Here is a 9,495-nt window from a genome sequence, read left to right as displayed (position 1 = left end):
CTTTTACCTGTGCAGTTATCCAAATTACAGTGATAAGAGTTTAAAGTTGCAGAGGTAAGGATGGAGTGTCGAGGCTAGATCACTGTACATGAGGAGATAGTACCTGTGATAACTGTTCATGTGAGTTAAATACTAAAAATGACTTTGAAATTCATGAACTTGGGCAATTGATCAGAAAAGATCATTAACTGAGATAGGGAAGAGAAGATGTTACAAAGGAGAGATGCTGGCATATGGCATAGAGGGTGCAGTAACTTCATGATGCCCACATCTCCTATCAAAGCGCTACTAGCTTGAGTCCCAACTGCTCTGCATGTGACATAGCTTCGTGCTAATGCATCCGGGAAGGCAAAGGCCCAAGCACTTGGTTTTCCTGAAACCCTTGTGGGAAACTGGGATGGAGTATCGAGCTAGTGGGTTTGGTCTGAATCAGCCCCATTTATTGAGACCATTTGAGGAATGATCCAGCAGATGGAGATTCTCTCTCTCTCTCTCTCTCTCCCCCTCTCTCTCTTCTATGCTTTTAAATAAATAATAAATATTTAGCAAACAAGAGAAAAAGAAAAGGAGGGGAATTAATAATTTTGCAGTTATTGCTGAGGACATGAGGAAGGATTTTCTAATATCAAGAATAGCTGAACAGGTCCCTGGTGATCTTTTTCAGAGTACTCAGTGAATCTAGATTGTCTGCAGGTGCTGAGGCAGAAATAATAGGAAATGAGGTTATAATGCTAGCAATGTGAACTGTGCTTTGTAGAAGCTTGATTGTAAACAAAAGACATGGAAGGTGATGTATTAAGGGGAATTCAGGATAGAGGGAAGGAGCTTGTTTAGGTTAGAGTAAGATTGAGTAAAGGTATGAAAAAAGCAGTGCAGGCAATTGATAACAGTAGCTAACCTCACTGAGTTTGTATCAGCAATAACTGTTTTATCTAGTAAGCCATTTTTACATACCAGCTCACTTAATCCTTAATATCACTGTGAAGACAAGGATTATTACAATAAAGAGATAGGCAAGAATGCATATAGGTTTAGGGACTTAGTCATTAAAGAGCAGAGCCAGACATTGAAACCCAGACATTCTGGTTCAAGTATATGCTCTTTGCTGTAAGTTTGCATCAGTCAACTCTCTAAAATGCATATAAGAGTATAAGTAAAGGTGAGTTACCAAAAAGGTCATTTGTTTTTTTGAAGGAAAGACATGAAGATGTTAATTACATTACAGGCTAACAGTGAATATAACTGATGGCTCTTGCTCTGTCTTTTATGAGAGGAGGTGAAGAAGCACAGCAGCTTAGCAGCAAAGACCTAGAAAACTCACCACGTGTGATTCTACCAGAAATGATTGTAAAAGATTGCTGAGTGAAACACAGCCCCTGTATAAAAACGCATGATATGCTAGAGATGTGACAAACGTCTGAATAATTACAATATGAAATAGCATGTGTATTTGGACATAATAGAGTTGGTAATATATGACGCTTTATTCACCAGTGGTGACACTGAATCAGCTTGTAAGGTTGCCGCATCAAAAATTACCTTGAGGGCCTGGAGCAGTAGCCTAGCGGCTAAAGTGCTTGCCTTGTACGTGCCAGGATCCCATATGGGCACTGGTTTTAATCCCAGTGGCCCCACTTCCCATCCAGCTCCCTGCTTGTGGCCTGCAAAAGCAGTCAAGGATAGTCTAAAGCCTTAGGACCCTGCACCCACATAGGAAATCTGGAAGAGGCTTCAGGCTCCTGGCTTTGTATTGGCTCAGCTGGCATTGCAGCTGCTTGGGGAGTGAAGATCTTCCTCTCTGTTTCTCCTCCTCTCTATATATCTGACTTTCTAATAAAGATAAAATAAATCTTTTTAAAACATTGCTTTGAGGAGCTGGTGTAGTGACACAGCAAGCTAATCAACTGTCCTCTGGCATCAGCGACCCATCTGGGCACCTGTTTATGTTCCTGGCTGTTCCACTTCCAGGCAAGGTCCCTGATTATAGCCGGGAAAACAGCAGAGGATGACCCAAGTGGGAGACCCAGAAAAGGCTCCTGATTTTCACTTTCAGATCAATTCAGAACTGGCTGTTGCAGCCATCTGGGGAGTGGACCAGCAGATGGAACACTTTCTCTCCATCTTTCCACTCTCAGTAAAATCTGTGTTTCAAATAAAAACAAATATTCTTAAAATAATAATAATAAAATACTTTGGGCCCAAGGTGGTAGCCTAGTGACTAAATCCTCGCCTTCCATCTGCCAGGATCCTATATGGGTGCCAGTTTTTATCCCAGCTGTTCCACTTCCCATCCAACTCCCTGCCTGTGACCTGGGGAGACAGTAGAGAATGGCCCAAAGCCTTGGGACCCTGTACCTATTTAGGAGACCTAAAATAAGTTCCTGGCTCCTGGCTTCAGATCGGCTTAGCTCTAGTCATTGTGGCCACTTAGGGAGTGAACCAGCAGACAAAGATCTTTCTCTCTGTCTCTCTTCTCTGTAAATCTGCCTTTCCAATAAAAATGCATAGATTTTTTTAAAAAAAATTAACTAATTAATTAAATAAATAAAAAGCCTTGTAGGTTGGGTAATGCTCCCACTTGAAAGCTAAAACTTCAGCGCATAACCCAGAAGCCATATAATTGGACTCTTCCTGATAGATAATTAGCTAAGCACTAAGTTCAATGATAGATTTTTGATCAGGATTATAGGCAAATCATGGCACAGGAAAGGAAGAGCACCTGCTCGAGGCAGGATCACAAGTAGCAGCTGAACACCAAACTTCAGTTTTCTAACTAAGTGATAGTATTAACCTCCGAATTATTGGACCTCTCTTCCTCCTTCAACTCCCCTAGTTTCACATTATCGTATCCATTCGTGGAGCTTTGCTACCTGGCCTACAGCAACTAATAAGTGCTTAGGAAACAAATGAAATTTTGCTTTTTACAGGTAATTTGTCTGAGACCCTGAGAACCTGTTTGCCCTAACTTTCAGAGCTGTTCTATAATTGAGCCAGAATTCCAGCAAAATCTGTTTTGTCTGTGATCTTAATTTTATATACTCTTTCTTATGATTATGTATTAGCACCTAGCTTTTAGGACATTCCCAACAAATAAATGACATGCAAATATACTTCAAATAGTTTGTGGAAAACTGAATTAAGATGCATTTATTTTGGTGTACAACTTTTTGAAAGCTATAAATAGATTGATTTGTTTAATGTTCGGCATTTTGTATGAACTTTTTGAAGACCTTTCATATGTTTGGCAATATGTAGTACTTTGGGAATTTACCAAAATATTTAAATTGGATTGAGTTTTTGTGAGCATGACTGAAAGGGAAAACACTTCGTTTTTATTTATGTTTTAAAATGAATTCTTATGTTGAAACTACTATATTTCAGGCACTGTTTTAAAGACTGCATACAAATTAACTCATTTACTCTTCATACCAATCATATTTAGGAGAGGCACTATTATTCCATTTTACAAATGAAGAGACTAAGGCACAGGAAGTAACTTAACTGACCTAGGCACACACCAAGGAAGTGGCTAAGTCAGATGGTTTGGCTCCAGAGGTTATGCTCATTACTTCTCTGTCCTCCTGTGACGGTCAAATGGAGCTAAGCATGAAGTACCTTGCACAGCAAGCCAAGGACTAAAAACCCTGTCCTTTCTCTTGTCTCACCTGAGGTCAGTGCCCCAGTTCTCATACTGGTAATTCTGTAAAACTTACATTTTAGGGGGTTAAAGTTGTTATATCACAAAGACCTTTGTACATACTTGAGACTAGAAGCTTTGTTAAAGCAAGAGTGTTCTTTTTGCATTAATATCCTTGATAAATGGCACTTGTCGGCTGCCTGGCTTATAGCACCTAATGAGTACTTAAGAAACAAATGAAAAATATCATCACCAAACCATCCAGGTGTCACCTGAGATATAAACTTAGAGAACCTTTACCTTCATAAATTGTTACATTAAGATGAATAGTATTTATAAAGCTACATGAAGTCTTGAGCAACAGGAGTGAAGAATGTCATGGCAACAAAATAAACAATCAAGAAAAAATATTTTAAGAATCAATTTACAGATGACCTAAGCCAAAATTAATCTTATGTACTGCATATCTTTTGCTAATGTATATTTTTTCAAGAACGCCTTCAACACATTCTAGAATTATGCTTAACAATTATTTTCTTGAGTCATTTAGCCTGAAAATTGATCTTTCGCTTGGAAAACTGCTTTACAGCAAACCCTATCAGTAAAGAAAGAATTACAAAGATTCAAGGCTTAATGAGAGGGAGTTTGCTCTGAGTGGGAACAAAGTACAGGAGAAAGGAGATGAATGAATGAACAAGGGAGCAGCTAGAAACATTAAAATAATGTATGTCTCAGAATTGGCAGGAAAAAGAGCTTTGGAATGAATGTCCCTTAAGATCTCACAGGGCAGGTGGGCGTGAAGTGGCTGTAAACATCAGGAACTAGATTTCTACTCACTTTCACAGCCCACAGATTTCTTTCTTTTGGTGGGTTCAAGGGCATAGCTGACATAAAGTCGATAAGAACTAAGGCTCTGACGTTGGTGCCCTGACGTAGGTTCAATGAGGGCAAGGCCACCAGGGGCTTCACTGCTCTTCCCCAGCATCTAAATCAGCTCCTGGCTCAGTAATGTTCCAAGACTGGACGAATGAACCATGTGTTCAATCATTTCAGAATCTCACCTCCCCAGAAGGAATCTCAACTCTGCGCACTCTACTGAAGCTTGTTTTTCTCTTTTTAATTTGAACTGAGTTGGGAAGTTGTTGTGGTGCTGATGGTTAAGCCACCATTTGAGAACCCTGCATCCCATATTGGAGTGCTGGTTCTGATCCAACTCCCTGCTGGTGTGCCTCAGAAGCAGCAGATAACGGTTCAAGTATTCGAGTTCCTCTAACCCATATGGGAGACTTGAGTTGAGTTCAGCCTTGCAGCCATTTGGAAAGCCAACCAGTGAATTGAAGGTCTGTCTAGTATACTTTCTAAATAAAATTTTAAAGTAAATAGAATAAGCCTAGCACTCACCTCATTGGATAGTTGTATGAATTTATGATGATCACAAAAGTAGAACATCCAGCAGAGTGCTTAGTACATAGATAGCAATCAGCAAGTTCTTGGTGCTATCATTGTTACAATTATTGGCTTTGTTAGTAGCAGCTGTTAGTTGAGACTGTATCTGAAATTTGGGGGATGAGCTAAGCTCCCTTGGCCCCAGTCATCCTAGTTTTTCAATGATTAGAAAGGTTATTGACAAAGCTCAATGTGTTTGTTTCATCAGTTTAGTATAGAAATTAAAAGCCAGGAATCAGTTGCAGATAGAGTAAAGGTTTTACTTGTGAAGAGAGCAAATAAATGTGAAAAAGAAGGAAAGGGAAAACAGGAAGGGGCATCTGGGAGATGGGGTGTCACCTGAAAAGAGAGGGAGACACCAGTGTTTCAGCAAGTGTCTTGAGCTTTTAAGGGCTCCCTGACCTGTGCTTATCCGGGCAGAAACCTGCAGAAGACGTTCCCCAGTGGTGGTCTCTACCAATTAGGAAATGTCTGGGCAATCCCTGTTTTGCTCACTTGAAAGCATTATTTTCCTGATCACCTGGTGAGAGACCAAGTGGCAACTGACACATGATAAGGTTACTGACAAATGTGGGATGCGCAAACACAGGGCAATAAAATGGTGGCCCAGCAAGAATAGCCCCACAAGGCCCCTGGACTGACACAAGATTTTAGCTGGCTTGGACACTTTCAGTAAACTAGTGCTATGAGAGGTTTTGATATTCCTGTGTTTTGTTGTTGTTCAATCCTTGTCTTTCAGTGCTACAGATAGAGTCTTTTAAACTGTTTTAATGGGACAGTGGCCTTCATGCTGAGCTACTTAATGATCATTTTGAGCTAGTCTGCAGTGATACTCATGGGGTAAGAACGGGGCTTTAGCCTGAATCAGGCACATTTTCTCTCCTTTTAAGCTAAGATCAGATTTGAGTACCTTTTCTTGCCATTGTCATTTGTGTGGTAGGGGAGAGGATGAGCATTCATAAACCCTTGCACAGCCAGGGGTTGGACCTTGTTCATCAATCATAATTTAATATTTTTTAAAATTTTCATTTTTCACTTGAAAGGTGAAAGAGAGAGAGAGATCCTCCATCTGCTGATTCACTTACTAACTGCCTACAATAGGCAGGGCTCAGTCAAGTCAAGGCCAGGATCCTCAAACTCAATCCAACTCTCAACATGGTCAGCAGAACCCAGCTATCTAAACCATCACTTACTGCCTCCTAGCATGCTAATTAGCAAAAGGCTGAGACAAAAGCAGAGTAGCTGAGACTTATGCAGGCATCCCAAGCAGAGGCTTCACACTCATTCAGTCAACACAATATGTTTACAGCTGCTGCTGTGGTGTTAGGTGTTGTAAGCATATCACAAGACCACCACATAATTGTGGCATAAGTGTGTCTTGATCAGTCCAGGGTCGTCTCTTCCCACTGCCACCCTGCCTGGCTGGGGGACGGGGGAGGGGAACTTGTGAACATGATGAAGCACAGTGAGGGAACAGGGAGAGCAGTGGGAGGAGTGGTGCCGGGGCAGTCAGCTGTTTAGCGCACATCATGAAAACTGGCTAGCAGAAAAAGCCCTTTCCCTGCCTCTGCTCCAGGGACCCATGGAATCCCATTGGACTAAACACTGGAAGCACCCTAACTCTGAACTGTAGCCTCTTTCAAGCCTGGGAGACAAAAGGGGCTGGCTGGCTGCTTTAGGCTGTCATCTGCCCCCCATCAGAGGCCTCGGGAAACCTATAAAGTTTCTTACCTGCCCTTCTAGGTTGCCTGGGTTCAAAGACGCAATTTCGTAAGTCAGACTATAATTAGAGGTTTTATAGTTTGTTTGGTTTTGCTCTCTGGGAACAGAAACCTGCTTCTCCTTACAGCAGATAATATTTTTGTTATAGTTTGTGTCAGGCACTGTGCTAGACAATTTTTACACTATTTTATCTTCATAATAACCTCTACTTTTAATACTATAACTTTTCAAGTGCTGAAAGTGATCTCTCTTACCTCTAACAGTAAGAAATTTCCCTAGGTTTGGTGACTTCATTAATAAGATATAAGGCTGGGATTGAAAAAAAAATCTGATGATTTCAGATGTATGTGATATATTAAAATTTTTGTTTAATCTGATGAAATGGATATCTGCAGGGAAGTAGTTGTGTATGAAAAGAAAGGGATGCGTGGGGTTTTAATTATTTTGACTGAAGGCCAGGTTGTTGTATTGTATTGTTGTATTGTTCTTCAAGCTCTGAGTTCTGAACAGTTGCTACCCAAGGTTAGGGAAAGGAGCTGCCAGGCAGGGTCTTGCATTTCCACTTAAAATGAGACAATGGGAGAGCATGGAGAAAGAAGGGCGGAGTGGCTCTGCTTGGGGGCGGGGAGCATTTTTAAGAGAAGCCGTGAAAACATATACACATATATTGGCACTGAATAATAGAGTGTGAACCCACAGAGCCTGCTGACATTCACAGGCGCTAACTAGGGAAAAAACACCAACAGCCACGGAGCAGAGCCACAGGGATGCCACTTATGGGGAAAAGCAATTTAGGAGAATGAGAAACCCCAGAGAGGAAATACTGCCCTTGTTAGGTCCCTCTGGGAAGTAAATTAGATGTTTAGGGAGGTATATTCAATTCTTTCAGATCTCCACATTACATTTACTGCAATGACAATAATGATATGCCTTTCTTGGCTTTCAAGGGAGGCTTTCTCAACACTGTGAACTTAGCCCACCTCTGTGCTGGATGCTGTGCTGAGACTGTGAATAAGACAAAAGTTTAGCTCACACTCCACTTGTCTTTTGGGATTTTGTAAGCCAGTTGGGGTGGCAACACACTACATACACGAACATATGTGCAAAATTCAGACCAACATATAGGAAGGCATAGAATCAGTAAATTCTTTGCAGAAATTAGGACAAGGAGAAGCATTCATCTTCAGTTATATATTCATGTGTTCATTTATTTATTCATTAAATATACATTTAATGTCATTACAGACTTCAACATGCCAAAAGCTTTAAATTAAATGATGAATAAATCATAATATTCATTGTAATACACAGAGCACAAAAAATGTAATCTATATAAGCAAGAGTGACATTCTGGGATTTGTTGTCTACAGCTTTTATTTATACTTCTGAGTAGAATTTTTCTTGTTGCTGTTATTTATTATTGTTCTTGTTATCTTTTGCTTGCTAGGTATTGCTATCATTTCTTAAATGTATTTTTGAAGATTTATTCATTTTTATTAGGAATGCAGGGATGAGGGAGGAAAGAGTGAGAAGTCTCACTAAATTCCTAAATCTGCATTGCAATATATGTGAAATTTGTTCCATTTAAATTATTTTTAAAAAGTGGGCAAGGGAATATAACTTCATCATCGTTTTGTTTTGTTTTTCAGAATAATATCCATTGAACTGTAGTTGAAATGATCAGTTACTGTTGGCAGAGAGTTGATTTGCACCCAATGGATTATTCTATAATAAACTACCTCTTGTCTGAAAACATTTTCTTGGTAGTCCAGGGTTTTTGTTTGTTAATAATAGATGTCTGGGGCCCGGCACTATAGCATAGTGGTTAAGGTCTTCACCTTACACGCACTGGGACCCAGTATGGGCACTGGTTCTAATCCCAGTGGCCCTGCTTCCCATCCGGCTCCCTGTTTGTGGCCTGGGAAAACAGTTGAGGATGGCCCAAAGCCTTGGGAACCTGCACCTGTGTGGAAGACCCGGAAGAGCTCCTGGCTCCTGGCTTCAGATTGGCTCAGTTCCAGCTGTTGCACTCACTTGGGGAGTGAATCACTGTACAGAAGATCTTCCTCAATGTCTCTCCTCCTCTCTGTATATCTGCCTTTCCAATAAAAATAAATAAATCTTATATTAATAATAATAATAGATGTCTGGGCACTATAGCAGGCATTTAGTCTGGTTGTTAAGATGCTGCCTGCATCCCAGGCTTCAGTCCTGACAATGCTCCCAATTCCAGTTTCCTGATATCATGCAACTGGAGAAGCAGCAGCTAATGACTCAAGCTATGTCCCTGCCTCCCATGCAAGACATGAATCCTTACCTCCTGGTTTCAACTTGGCCTACACCTAGCTGAAATGGGAATTAGAACAATGAACCCAAAGAATTAGACCTCTCTCTCTTTCAAATTAATAAAACAAATGACCCAATATTTAACAATACTGACCACATGTTCAGTAACCTGTGTTAAAATTCACTGAGTACTGTTTGTGTTCAATACTAGAAATTCATACTAGAACCCCTTGGCAAGTAAAGTAACCTCCAGAGTTATAATAGTTCAAAATGTAATCATAACATGATAAAAACATTGAAGGTCAGAAAAACTAGTCAGTGATCAATTTTGGTGCTTTTAAAAAAGGATTTATTTGAAAGGTGTAGTAACAGAAAGAGGGACACATACATAGGAAGAGAGAGAA

Source organism: Ochotona curzoniae, unplaced genomic scaffold (genome assembly GCF_017591425.1).
Source record: "Ochotona curzoniae isolate NIBS_2020 unplaced genomic scaffold, NIBS_Ocur_1.0 contig_4612, whole genome shotgun sequence".
Taxonomy (NCBI): Eukaryota; Metazoa; Chordata; class Mammalia; order Lagomorpha; family Ochotonidae; genus Ochotona; species Ochotona curzoniae.
This window is presented reverse-complemented; position numbering follows the sequence as displayed.